The sequence below is a fragment of the Elgaria multicarinata genome, chromosome 6, assembly GCF_023053635.1.
Source record: "Elgaria multicarinata webbii isolate HBS135686 ecotype San Diego chromosome 6, rElgMul1.1.pri, whole genome shotgun sequence".
Classification (NCBI taxonomy): Eukaryota; Metazoa; Chordata; class Lepidosauria; order Squamata; family Anguidae; genus Elgaria; species Elgaria multicarinata.
Genome location: NC_086176.1, coordinates 91,353,524 through 91,367,927, shown reverse-complemented (window position 1 = coordinate 91,367,927; position 14,404 = coordinate 91,353,524).

The window sequence follows — 14,404 nt, the reverse complement described above, 5'->3', positions numbered from 1 at the left end:
ATCCTGCAATCTACACCAAAACACAGCACTTGGCAGTGTGGGCAATAGGGAGCCCTTAGCTGATCCACACAGGTGTACTAAAAACGACCCTAAAAGTAAAATCTTAAGTTCAAATCACTTATCTTGGTCTAACTCGAAACAGCCAGAACCCCATGAAGGTGTTTCCTCAGATCCTATCAAATCATGCAAGCTAACCAGGGATCTACCCAGCCCCCAAGTAAACTTTTCCAACGGCTGTATCCTGGAAAACCTGGAAGGAATCCTGGACACAATCACCGAGCAAGATTGACAAGGAAAGGGGAAAATAACTCCTCCCCTAAAACTCCTCTCCTGGAATATCGCTGGGTGGAACTCTAAAAGTGGGAACCAAAGTTTTCTCGACTATCTGACAGACTTTGATATTGTCCTGCTACAAGAGACTTGGTGTTGCGAGCACATACATGTGAATGGATTTGTATCCTTTTGTCTTCCTGCACTTCCCAATAAAGGCAAGGGTAGAGCAAGCAAGGGGCTGAGTCTCCTGATTTCATCCTCCCTCGATGCCAAAACAACAGAGCTGCCTAGCTGTGACTCCTCTGTGCTGGCCCTGGTCCTGGAACTGAGGGCCTTTAATTTGACCCTACTTTTATTTAATGTCTATTTTGCTCCAGCAACTTGCAAGGAGGAGGCAATGGCTTCCTGGCTTAAAGCCGATTGCTTCTATCTGGAAACGATAGCCAAATATCCGCACGCCTACCCCATCATTGCAGGAGATTTAAATGCAAGAACAGGAACTTACCTAGTGGACCCTGCCAACCGCGGTGATAGCTTGATTGCAAGCAAGGAGCAACTTAGAGCCAATGTACGTCATTCTAAGGACTCATTTGTAAACCCTGCTGGGCAATGTTTGCTCCAATTTGTCTCAAAAAACGCCCTGCTTATCTTGAACGGCTGCTGCACAGATGATAACTGGGGTGAATTCACATTCATCTCCTCCAGGGGGGCCAGTGTGGTCGACTACATTTTAGTCCATAAGGACCTGAAAACCCTGGGGTGTAACCTCCGAGTTGCGGAACGTTTTGACAGTGACCATCTGCCCCTAGAGCTTTCTCTCCATATTCCAGGGCCTATTAGGATGGAAGCGAAACATTTTCCACTCTCCAGCCCACCCTTTGCTGTGTGTGCTAAAAAGCTCAAATGGACAGACAAAACGGCACAGGCTTTTGATCGGCTAGTCCTCTCTCCCAGCTATAGGAACACTATCGCACAGATTTTAGTAGACGCGCCCCCTGAGTTGGGAATCTTAGCCTACGAGGAGCTAATGCAGGACTTGTACTCCTCCCTCCTAAACAACCTCAGCAACCCCAAATGCAAGAGAGCTCGTACTAATAAATGGTTTGATTGGGACTGTGTAAACCTTAAAAGAAAAATTCAGCTCACCTACCGCTCCTACCGTGAGAACAATGAACGCCAACTACCACGCACATACTATGAGTTAAAGAAAAAATACAAGAAGCTCCTGCAACACAAAAAAAGAGAGGCAGACAGGGAAACCTGGCAACTACTGATAGGGGCTTCCATTTCCAACAATTGTAAAACCTTTTGGCAGATAGTATCAGGTGCCCTAGGTAACAGCAATGGCAGCATGGAATGCCATATACCGGCTGAAATCTGGGAGAATCATCTCCATATCGCCTTTAATGACAGCCACATATCAAATTCTGATCCGAGACTGCCACCTGACTCCCCTAACTGGCCCAATGTCAATATCAGCACTGTAGAGGACTTAATACTACAGTTAAAGTCAGGTAAGGCTCCTGGACCAGATGGCATCCCTTCAGAGATGCTGAAAAGCAACATCAGCTGGTGGACTGCCCTGCTAGCACCTCTTTTCTCCTTAATAAATAAAACTGGGTTAATTCCCGCAACCTGGCTAAAAGCCATTGTCATTCCAATATATAAAAAAGGACCCAAAAATGACCCATCCAACTATCGACCCATTAGCCTCTTATCTGTAGTTGGTAAGGTCTATGCCAGTTTCTTGGCCTTGAAACTAAAAACATGGATCCTTGATAACAATATATTGGGAGAAGAACAGATTGGCTTTAAAGCAGGCTGCTCTACTCTTGACCATTGCCTGGTACTGGCTCACCTGGTTCATAAATATTCTACACCCAGTGGAGGCAAATTATTCACCGCTTTTATTGATCTCAAATCTGCCTTCGATTCAATATGCCGAGCCCATCTTTGGAGCAAACTGGAACAGCTTTCTATCGAAAGCAGGCTTCTGTTCCTGATTCAATCTCTGCATCATAAAACATCTGCCCAGGTTCGTTGCAGTAGAGAAGGACATCTCACAAATGAGATTGTCACTTCACTTGGTGTCAGACAAGGATGTGTTCTCGCCCCCATCTTGTTCAACCTTTATCTGGCAGACCTCCCTGTCTGGTTGGCTTCATTACCATCGCATGCACCCAAGATTGGTTCAACAAAAGTTTTTGTTCTTCTCTATGCTGACGATGCCGTTTTGATCTCCCAGACTCGACTGGGCCTCAAGAGACTACTAAATGGTTTTGCCAAATACTGCGAGAAAAACCTGCTGACAATTAACTATTCAAAAACCAAAGTGGTAGTTTTTGCCAGGAGGAAGGTAAGATTCCCCTGGTCCATGGGGGGAAACAGAATCAACCAAATTGACGCATATAAATACCTGGGCATATGGTTTCATGAAGCTCAAAACTGGAGGGCACATGGCAAACACACCAAGAGTAAAGCTGAACAAACTATTGGTGCGTTATCCCGATTCTTCTATGCGAAAGGTGGGAAATATCTACCGGCAGCCATCCAGGTTTACAAAGCTAAAATAGTGTCTCAGACTCTATTTGGAGCTCCAATATGGTTCCCACACTTCAAAAGTTCTCTTGAAGGAGTGCAACATCTCTACCTCAGGCTTATATTTGAAGTCCCTAGATGTGTTTCTGGTGCTGCCCTCAACTTGGAGGCTGGACTAAGTACACTTAAATGCCAAGCTTGGATATTCACCATACACTACTGGCTCCGCTGTCACCTAATGCTCACCCCCAACTCCTTGGTTACCAAAGTCCTGTTAGAACCCTCCGAATCTCACTGGTCTAGGGCAGTGGTGCAAAAAGTAACCTCAATAGGGCTATCCCCTTTTTTCCTGCTATCTCTGGACTTGGACAGCGCTAAACAGATCACCAAACAGAGACTACTGGATATAGACCACCAAGAGCTCCGGGGAACTGCCTGGGGACCATGTTCCCCCCAATCATTGGGTCTCCCAGTCCCTTCTTGCAAAGACGGAATGCCATACCTGGGTTGGTTAACCATTCCCAAATACAGGAAAGCATTCACCCTAGCAAGATTTAACGTCCTCCCCTCCAAGTTGCTGGAGGGCAGATATAAGAAAATTCCATCCAAAAACAGATACTGCCCATGTAATAACATCGAGGTGGAATCCATTTTGCATGTGCTCTTCCATTGCAATTTTTACCAACAGGCAAGAAAAGACCTATTATGTCCTATTATGCAACATCTCCCTGGACGATCCCCTGAGTCACTCCTGATTAGTCTACTTCAGGGCTCCAGTAAATCTACCACTGAGCAGGTGGCCAAATTCCTGAATTTGGCCATCCGCACCAGATCGCTTATGGATGTTGATTGCGTTTAAATCCACAGATTAGCAATTTTATTATCTATATATCCCTCCCTTTTTCACTATGCTAGGCCCCAATAACCCAATTCTGTTCCCTTTTCAGAAACCAACAAATAACCATCTAGTATCTTTAGTGATTTTGTAACACTCCTTCTTTTTATCCCTACTCTGTATTGTTTTATATAATGGTGTATCTTCTTGTTTTATATTGGTCTGTTGACTGTAAATAAAGGAATACAATGTGTAACCTTCTCTTCTTTTTCCTACAATGGCAGGATAAAGTTAGGGATGAATAACAAGCTGTACCCAGAGATAATGATCCACATGCATTTACAGACACTTTTGGATGACACTGTATCCTCTAAACCCTCAGAAGCAGCAGTACAGGTACACACAGTTCTACTTGACAGAACCAGTGTGGCCTGGTGGGTAGAGTGTTGGACTCTGTACTGAACCCAACAGGGCAGGGCCCGGTAAACCCCACTTACCTTTCCGGCGGAGCTCCGGATCGAGGCGAAGGATCCGCCTTCACCTCGATCCTCTTCGCCACGCTCCGCTGGCCCCCCAATCCTCTTCGGCTCCGCCTTAAGGGCAGGCGAAGCACCCTGCTCCCCTTCTAATTCGCTGGTACGATTAGAAGTGGAGCACATCCCTACTCTGAATGTCCTACAGACTCTACTGTTCCTTCCCACAAGTCTCTGGGAATACTTCTGAACCAAGCACAAGTTTCAGGAAGGAAAGGATCCTAGTGTAAATAAGAGCGCAATCCTATGCATGTGTGAGAAGTGTGTATCAGAAGTAAGCCCCATTGTATTCAATGGGATATACTCCTGGGTAAGTGCATATAGTAGGAATGAGCAACTTCTGGAGGACCAGGGACCATTTTTGGCCCAGTACTGCTGCGTGGGCCACAGTCCACAGAGCACTGTACAGGCCACTATGGCCAAAATCTTTTGGCTTCTACAGATGCCATTGGGTGTTTTTGGTGTTTTTTTAAATGGGGATAGCGACGGTGGCCCATGGGCCACACATTGCCCACCCTTGGTGTACAGGATGAGAGCCTTAAAGTTCAAAAGGGCTTTTGACTTGGTTGCCTAAAGGGCCTCTTCCTGAAGGAACCTGCCTGAGTATTCAGATTGTCATGTAAGGCCTTTCTCTACACCCTCTGCCATCAGATGTTAAGGTGGCTGGTTACAGACCTTTTCAAGATGTTTTTGATTACAACACCCAGCAGTTCTGACCATTGGCCATACTGGCTGGTGCTGATGGAATTTGAAATCCTAAACATCTGGGGGGCATCAGATTGTGAAAGGCTGACCTATATATAGTAGGTAAGGGGGAGATGGAAACACTATTTAGCTCAGAAGTATATTTAGATGAAGAAGAAAATGGAAAATGCAGTGCTCGATAATCAGGACAAATGTATGCAAAATTGCCAGATAAGATATGTGAAATCAGGTGCACAGATTATCTGTATGTGTGGTAGGATCTACACTACTGCTTTATAACAGTTTATAACAGTATTGACAATTGTTGGGGCCCAGGATACGTTCCATATACCTAGTTATATCCTGCTTGGTGTAGTTCCGGGGTGTGTGTGTGTAGGATTGGGAGTTGGTGGAGTGTTTCATTTCTTATTTTTTCACCATGCCATTACTTTTGGAGTCTTTAACAGTTCAAAAGTAGGAGCTGCTCTGCATGAAGCATTTATCGTGCACTCATCACAGTTGTTTCAGGTTCTTTAAATGACATTGTGACCTTAAAGTTTGGTTTCTGTTTTTTAAGAGCATTTTCCTGCGCTTTTTTTTTTTTAGAGCAGGGAAAATGGAGTATTATTTCTGAAAATGAAAGAAATGTATTTTCCTACTTGTGTAATTATGTTATTCTGCTCTAGCATAGCGCTACCTACAGGTTACATAGTGGAAAAGCAGGAAAGGAAAGGCTCTTTGTATAAAGCTTGGATCTCGATTCTACAATGAAACTGAAAGTAGATACAGTGGATTAGAATCTTCATGTTGAAAAGCTCTAGGTTTAGGCCCAGATAGTTTGTTTCCTGTTAGATTCTAACAATTATAAGGTGTTAATGACAACATCACCAAGAAGGTGCTTGCTAAGTGGTGACTGCTGATCTTCTTTTATTGGAAAGCAAGAGAGCATGGTGTGCAGTTGATGTATTCTGCCTCGGCAACCACTGTGAAATGTTTCTGATAATGTATCAACGTACAAAGAGTTTTCTTGCCTGTATAGTTTTCTTCTGTTTTTATTCCACCAAATAGGTAGCATGCTAAACATTTAGCTATCCCGGCCCGATGAACAGTTCAGTGGAATCAAAAGCTCACATGTCTTTAAAACTACTGGTTGGTCCAATAGGCTAGGGCCATAACCCTTTCCCCACTCAAGGGCAGCATCCGCGTATAGCAAATGCATGAAATACGAGATTGCATAGGACTACACCCATTGACTTTAATGGGCTCAGCGTGGGATTGAGCTACAGTAAAGGAAAACCATCATCATCATCACCTATATTGTCAAAGTTAATAAAAATAAGAACATTTGTGTCCACTACATACGCTATCTTTAGAAAATAAGTGCAAGGATGGGCAACTTGTGGCCCTCTTATTATTATTATTATTATTATTATTATTTATTTATTTATTTATTTATATAGCACCATCAATGTACATGGTGCTGTACAGAGTAAAACAGTAAATAGCAAGACCCTGCCGCATAGGCTTACAATCTAATAAAATCATAGTAAAACAATAAGGAGGGGAAGAGAATGCAAACAGGTACAGGGTAGGGTAAGCAGGCACAGGGTAGGGAAAAACTAACAGTAGAAAGTAACAGTAGAAGTCTGCACAACATCAAGTTTTAAAAGCTTTAGGAAAAAGAAAAGTTTTTAGTTGAGCTTTAAAAGCTGCGGTTGAACTTGTAGTTCTCAAATGTTCTGGAAGAGCGTTCCAGGCGTAAGGGGCAGCAGACGAAAATGGACGAAGCCGAGCAAGGGAAGTAGAGGCCCTTGGGCAGGCGAGAAACATGGCATCAGAGGAGCGAAGAGCACGAGCGGGGCAATAGTGTGAGATGAGAGAGGAGAGATAGGAAGGAGCTAGACTGTGAAAAGCTTTGAAGGTTAACAGGAGAAGTTTATATTGGATTCTGAAGTGAATTGGAAGCCAATGTAGAGATTTCAGAAGCGGAGTAACATGGTCGGAGCGGCGAGCCAAGAAGATGATCTTTGCGGCAGAGTGGTGAACAGAAACCAATGGACTGATGTGAGAAGAAGGAAGGCCAGAGAGAAGAAGGTTGCAGTAGTCCAACCGTGAAATAACCAGTGCATGAACAAGCGTCTTGGCAGAAGAGACAGACAAAAATGATCGAATCCCGGCAATATTATACAGGAAAAATCGACAAGATTTAGCTACTGCCTCAATATGAGGAATAAAGGAGAGCGAGGAGTCGAAGATAAAGCCAAGGCTACGAGCTTCCTTGACCGGAGTAAGCGTAACATCATTGACAGTAAGAGAGAATGAGAGATGAGGAGAAGGTTTAGGAGGAAAAACGAGCAATTCAGTCTTTGCCATGTTAAGCTTCAAGCGACGATGAAGCAGCCAAGCTGAGATATCTGAAAGACATGCCGAGATACGATCGTGAACATCAGGAGAAAGTTCCGGAGATGACAGATATAGTTGTGTATCATCGGCGTACAGATGATATTGGAGGCCATGAGATTGAATAAGCTTGCCCAAGGGCAACATGTATAAGGAAAACAACAACGGGCCAAGCACCGAGCCTTGCGGAACCCCTACTGAAAGGGGAAAGGAGGAAGACGAGCTGCCATTAGTCAACACGCTGAAAGAGCGACCCGCTAGATAGGAGGCAAACCAGTTATAGACAGAGCCACAAAATCCAAGGTCATGAAGGGAATCTAAGAGAAGATCATGATCAACCGTGTCAAAGGCTGCAGTTAGATCAAGGAGAATAAGAACGGAATAATGGCCTTTAGACTTGGCAGTAAGGAGATCATTGGTGATCTTAGTAAGGGCTGTTTCGGTGGAATGCAGAGGACGGAATCCAGATTGAAATGGATCCAAAGCAGAGTTACTAGAAAGAAAGTCAAGACAGCGAGAGTAGACCGCACGATCCAGGATCTTTGAAACAAACGGCAACAAAGAGACAGGTCGGTAATTAGACAGAGATAGCCTATCAAGAGTAGGTTTCTTGAGAATGGGAGAGACTGTAGTATGTTTAAAAGCAGAAGGAAATGAACCAGAGGACAGAGAAAGATTAATAATATGTAGCAAGGAAGGGAGGATAGCAGGAATAAGATTAATAAAGACGCGAGAAGGAATCGGATCACGAGAACAAGTGGAAGGCTTCGAAGAGCGCAGTATTGTAGACAGTTCATCCGCAGAGACTGAAGGAAACGCAGAGAAATTTGCAGGAGGAGCTGACAGATGAGGAACAGGAACTGGAAGAGGAGCAGAGCTGGCCAGATCAGAGCGGATAGTTTGGATTTTAGCATTGAAAAAAGAGGCATAGCCAATGGTGTGGGATGATGGGAGTTATAGTCTAAAACATCGGGAGGGCAACAAGTTGACCGTCCCCTGTCCCCCGTCCCCCCCGGTATTAGCAGAACTTTCCTCCAGCCAGCACCGAATACCTGGCTGCCGGCCTGGCTGTCCTTCCACAAATCTGTTTCCCTACCTGTGCTGTGTCTTTTGATGTATAAAGGACAATGGATTATTTTTTTACATGAGTGCTTTTGGGCAATGCGCTGGATGAGGCCCCCACGCACAGCTGGCTCTGATCAATGTGGCTTTGCTCCAAATGTGATTAATGCACCACTTTAGCTTTCTTGTGCCTCAGGCAACAGTCAATGGCGCACCCAGAAAAAAGCAGCACAGTTTCCCCCCCCACTGGAAAATAAACAGCACAATAAAGGAGAGTCTTTATTTATTTACTTGTTTCTTTATTCAGAGCATTTTAATTCTCTCTTTAATCAAAACTTTGTAGGCTGACCATATGGAAAGGAGGACAGGGCTCCTGTATCTTTACCAGTTGTATTGAAAAAAGAATTTCAGCAGGTGTCATTTGTATGCCTGCAGCACCTAGTGAAATTCCCTCTTCATCACAGTAGTCAAAGCTGCAGGAGCCTTGCCCTCTTTTGTATTTGGTCACTCAAGTATAGCTCCTGCAGCTTTAACTGTTGTGATGAAGAGGGAATTTCACCAGGTGTTGCATGCATACAAATGACACCTGCTGAAATTCCCTTTTCTATACAACTGTTAAAGATACAGGAGCCTCCTCTAATCACCCTAATCAAAATGCTCCTGGAGCGATGTACAAGAATCATTGGTTAGACAGTCCCTGCCTTCGGGCTTGCAGCCTAAGAAGACACAAGGAAAGGGATTGGAGGGGGAGGGGGAAAAGTCTGATGGTAATGCTCCTTTTCCTTTGCCCGGTTGGATGGCAATATGCCTATTCTGGAACCAGTTGAAGTCAGGTTTGCTCTGCATTGTCCTTCTGCGCTGGCCTGTTCCTCTTTTCTTTCTTCTGCTCTGCAGTTCCCCTTCTTTAAAGTTCAGTCTTAATTTGTTTCTTCTCTCATCCCCTCAGAGCAAGATGTTTCCTCAGATGCACTTTTTGGGGAGGGAAGGCCACCCTTGGGAGCTAGACAGTGGCAGCCCGCCACATTGTATCTGCTTCTTCCCACATCCCTTCAGAGCAAACTGTCTCCTCACAAGCTCTTCTGGTCATTTTGACTGGATTGTTGAGGTCTGTGATGAGGAGAATGTAATCTTTAAAAGAAATTACCTTAGGGATTATCGTTCCTTATGCAAGAGGCCTTTCTCCAGGTTCTCACTCCTATGGGACGTACAGCTGTTGGCAGAGCTCAGCTCTACCAGGCAGTGGGCTGAAGTGACCTGATTTAGGCTCTATGAGTAATGGATGGTAGGGTGACCATGTGTCCTCTCATATTGAGGATAGTCAGTTGCTAGAGGAGTATTCTGTACTTTGGAGTCATTCTCTATTTGAAGTCCTGTCCAGTCCAAATCTGGTATAAAGGTAAATAACCATCAGAAATAAGAATTGGGCTTTGAAGTTGCCCATCAACAGCACTTTGACAGCGGACTGAGCAAAGCACACAGTTCACCTGGTCAGTCTTCCACACTATGGTGCTAAGTATTGTGTTTCTATTTGAATTATAATAATGATGTCTAAATATGTATAATAATGATGTCTAAATAATATAAATTAGCATATGCAACTTCTCTGTAAACTGCTGTCCTCTTTAGTCCTCTTCTTTGGTGATTCTCAAGCGGCTGTTCTTGAGACAGATGAAGACAGGAGTTCTGAGTGGGGTGGGGGCATTTGGGCTTTGCTCCAGATAACAAACTGTCTCAGGCTGGCACTCAGATTCTGTGGGGACAATGCGTGGAAATGGATGGTTCCAGTTCTTCTGTGGACCTTTTGGTTTTGGTGTCTTTTTCTAGGGCTGTTATTGTCCCCTCCTGCCGCCATTTTTGTATACACAGGGAATCTCCAGTATTGGGCAAAAGGCGGGATACAAATAAATATGATGATGATAATGATGTACCTACTTTTGGGGTATCTCAATTTTATTTCCAATTTATAGGCGAATGATCACCTGAATTCACTCTTCATATATGTGGCAATAACATTGGTGATGCATGAGTTTGTAGTATTATTTAGTTGAATAGAAACGACATAGCATGAAACAGGAAATGTGTATAGTAGGGTGACCATATGGAAAGGAAGACAAGGCTCCTGTATCTTTAATAGTTGTATAGAAGAGGGAATTTCAGCAAGTGTCATTTGTATGCATGCAGCACCTGGTGAAATTCCCTCTTCACCACAACAGTTAAAGCTGCAGGAGCCCTGCCCTCTTTTGTACCTGGTCACTCTAGCTATACTAGAGTGACCAGGTGCTGCATGCATACATGACACCTGCTGAAATTCCCTTTTCTATACATTTGTTACAGATAGAGGAGCCCTGTCCTCCTTTCCATATAATCACCCTACAGCAAACATGATGCACACTTGGTACTATGCAGTGCAATCCTATGCGTATTTACTCAGAAGAAAGTCCCACTATGTTCAGTGGCTTTCTTCCTAGGACTGCAGCCTTAAGCTCATTATACCTTCGATCCTGGTGTGTGACTAATGGTTCTCCAAGAGCCTGATTTTACCTTTGAGCAAGTTATTTCCTGGACACATCTATAATTAGTCACTTCATTCATGTACATAATGTTCTGAGTTTGTTCAGCCAGTCATTAATGTTAGGTATTGGGAGGGACCAATTCCCACATCCTTGGCAAAGTTATCCTGGAAGTGATTAACATAATTCTGCCGTAATTCATGATTGTTTGTTTTTGTGACCATGCAAGTGGCCCCGTGACAGCTGAAATCTGATGCGGCATTGAGCCTGAGGCTGCCCCACATACTACTTCCTCCACCTCCTCCTCCTCTTACAAGGGAAAAGCATTCACAGTAGAAATGCAGCCATTTCACTTTGGTGCACGGGGGTCCATTTTCCCAGGATTTGGGGGGCCCTTTGGATTTGTGCTGGTAGTATCTAGAGCTTTGGTTGTTCTCAGTTAGTTGGTGGTCTTTCAATTCTATTCACGCTTACCTGGAAATATTATTATTATTATTATTATTATTATTATTATTATTATTATTATTTATTTATATAGCACCATCAATGTACATGGTGTTGTACAGATAACACAGTAAAAAGCAAGACCCTGCTGCATAGGCTTACAATCTAATAAAGTTGTAGTAAACAATGAGGAGGGAAGGAGAATGCAAACAGGCACAGGGAAGTGTAAATAGGCACCGGGTGGGGTGAAGCTAACAGTATAGAGTCAGAACAAACTCAATATTTAAAGGCTATAGGGAAAAGAAAAGTTTTTAGCTGAGTTTTAAAAGCTGTGATTGAGTTTGTAGTTCTCAAGTGTTCTGGAAGAGCATTCCAGGCGTAAGGGGCAGCAGAAGAAAAAGGACGAAGCTGAGTAAGGGAAGTGGAGGTCCTTGGGCAGGCGAGAAGCATGGCATCAGAGGAGAGGAGGGCACGAGCGGGGTAATAGTGTGAGATGAGAGAGGAGAGATAGGCAGGAGCTAGACCGTGAAAAGCTTTGAAGGTCAACAGGAGAAGTTTATATTGGATTCTGGAGTGAGTTGGAAACCAATGAAGAGATTTCAGAAGTGGAGTGACATGGTCAGAGCAGCGGGCCAAGAAGATGATCTTAGCGGCAGAGTGGTGGACAGAGACCAGCGGACTGATGTGAGACGAAGGAAGGCCAGAGAGAAGAAGGTTGCAGTAGTCCAACCGAGAGATAACCAGTGCGTGAACGAGAGTCTTGGCAGAAGAGACAGACAAAAATGGTCGAATCCTGGCAATATTATACAGGAAGAAACGACAGGATTTAGCTACTGCCTCGATATGAGGAATAAAGGAGAGCGAGGAATCAAATATAAAGCCAAGACTACGAGCTTCCTTGACCGGAGTAAGCATGACATCGTTGACAGTAAGAGAGAATGAGAGGTGAGGAGCAGGTTTAGGAGGAAAAACAAGCAGTTCAGTTTTTGCCATATTAAGTTTCAAACGACGATGAAGCAGCCAGGCTGAGATATCTGAAAGACATGCCGAGATACGATCGTGGACATCAGGAGAAAGTTCCGGAGATGACAGATATAATTGTGTATCATCGGCATACAGATGATATTGGAGGCCATGAGATTGAATAAGATTACCCAAGGGCAGCATGTATAAAGAAAACAACAACGGGCCAAGCACCGAGCCTTGCGGAACCCCTACTGAAAGGGGAAAAGAGGAGGACGAGCTGCCGTTAGCCGACACGCTGAAAGAGCGACCCTCTAGATAGGAGGCGAACCAGTTATAGACAGAGCCACAGAGTCCAAGGTCATGGAGGGAATCTAAGAGAAGATCGTGATCAACCGTGTCAAAGGCTGCAGTTAGGTCAAGGAGAATAAGGATGGAATAATGGCCTTTAGACTTGGCAGTAAGAAGATCATTGGTGATCTTGGTAAGGGCTGTTTCAGTGGAATGCAAAGGACGGAATCCAGATTGAAAAGGATCCAAAGCAGAGTTACTAGAGAGAAAGTCAAGGCAACGAGAGTAGACCACACGTTCCAGGATCTTTGAGACAAGGGGCAACAGAGAGACAGGTCGGTAGCTAGACAGAGATAGTCGATCAAGAGTGGGTTTTTTGAGAATGGGAGAGACTGTAGCATGTTTAAAAGCAGAAGGAAATGAACCAGAGGACAGAGAAGAATTAATGATGTGAAGCAAGGACGGGAGGATAGCGGGGATAAGGTTAATAAAGACGCGAGAGGGAATCGGATCACGGGAGCAAGTGGAGGGCTTCGACGAGCACAGTATTTTAGACAGTTCATCAGCTGAAACCGAAGGGAATGACGAGAGAGTTGCAGGAGGAACTGGCAGGTGAGGAATAGGAGCTGGGAGCAGAGCAGAGCTGGCCTCGTGGAAGAAGTTGGGGTGTCCAGGCATTGCATGGCACTGTTCCGTAGATTGTAAACTGCCTTTGGGGCTGGAAATGGTGAAAAGATTTAAAAGAAATACATTAAAAAACCAACATACCTGACTTCAGTGGAGGCATATTCACTAGTAAGTGTGCCTCCGAGTGCTGCCTTAATCTCTATGGGTTCGATCCAGATAACACCTAAGGATTATCCCAGGAAAATGGCGGGATCGTACCTGCCTGCTCCCCGGATCCCCTGTGTGGCATTTGGATGCACAGGAACGATCCCTGGATATAGGGCTGGTGTAGACATGCCCTTAGTCATGCTTAGAGTAGACCACATATGGGAACACTGCAGGCCAGTGCCAAGTATTGCTGCTGCCCTTTCCCAAATCCTCCCCCTGCCCCCCATGACTGTCTGCCATACCAGCAGGTGAGATGCGGGAAGGACTCTATGCATCAGTCAGGGGAGTGTCTATGCATGAGACTTACTGTATTTCTGTTTAAATTATGGTTATTATTTCAAGATTTGCCCCCCGTACATAGAGATTTGCATGTGCAAATGCTAAGCAAATTGCTGTCCTCTTTTTTTTTTTGGTGATGCCTTTCCTCTCTGTTGGCGATGGGTAAGTGTCTACCCTGTTGTTTAATAAAGCTACATCAGTAGCCCTAACGTTACTGCATGTTTGGAAACCTTCATTTCACCTTGACTGTGTGCGTGCTCTGAGGTTATTGTGGTGTGTGTGGCTTTTTTTAGTTGTCCCAATTATCATCTAAGAAAAAGAAGGGAGGGGAGGGGATTATTATTACGATTCTCTTCCAAAAGATCTAATCTCCCTTTCAAGAATCCCAGTGCAGTGTAGGTTGCAAAGATCTAAAAACATCCTTTCCCCTGCCTTTGTCACCAAAGACAATGCTCAAAGATCACACCATTTCCCCCGCGGATTAATTATTAACAAATCCCAAAGTACGGCTCAGCTTGAAGGCAACACAAAGGAGGGAGAATGATTCACCACCATGATTGCGCAGCCACTCACTCCGGCAGCCTGTTAATGTTTTCGAATTGATTGTGTCTCTCTGTATTTGCACTGACACACAATTTAAACCCGGTTATTTGTTTTAAGTAGGCACAGGGCAATGCCCTGGACTTGGCTGGGGGTGGAGGGGGGATTTAAACATAACAATCTGCATGTGGAGCACCCAGCAGGAATTTGGAAGACAA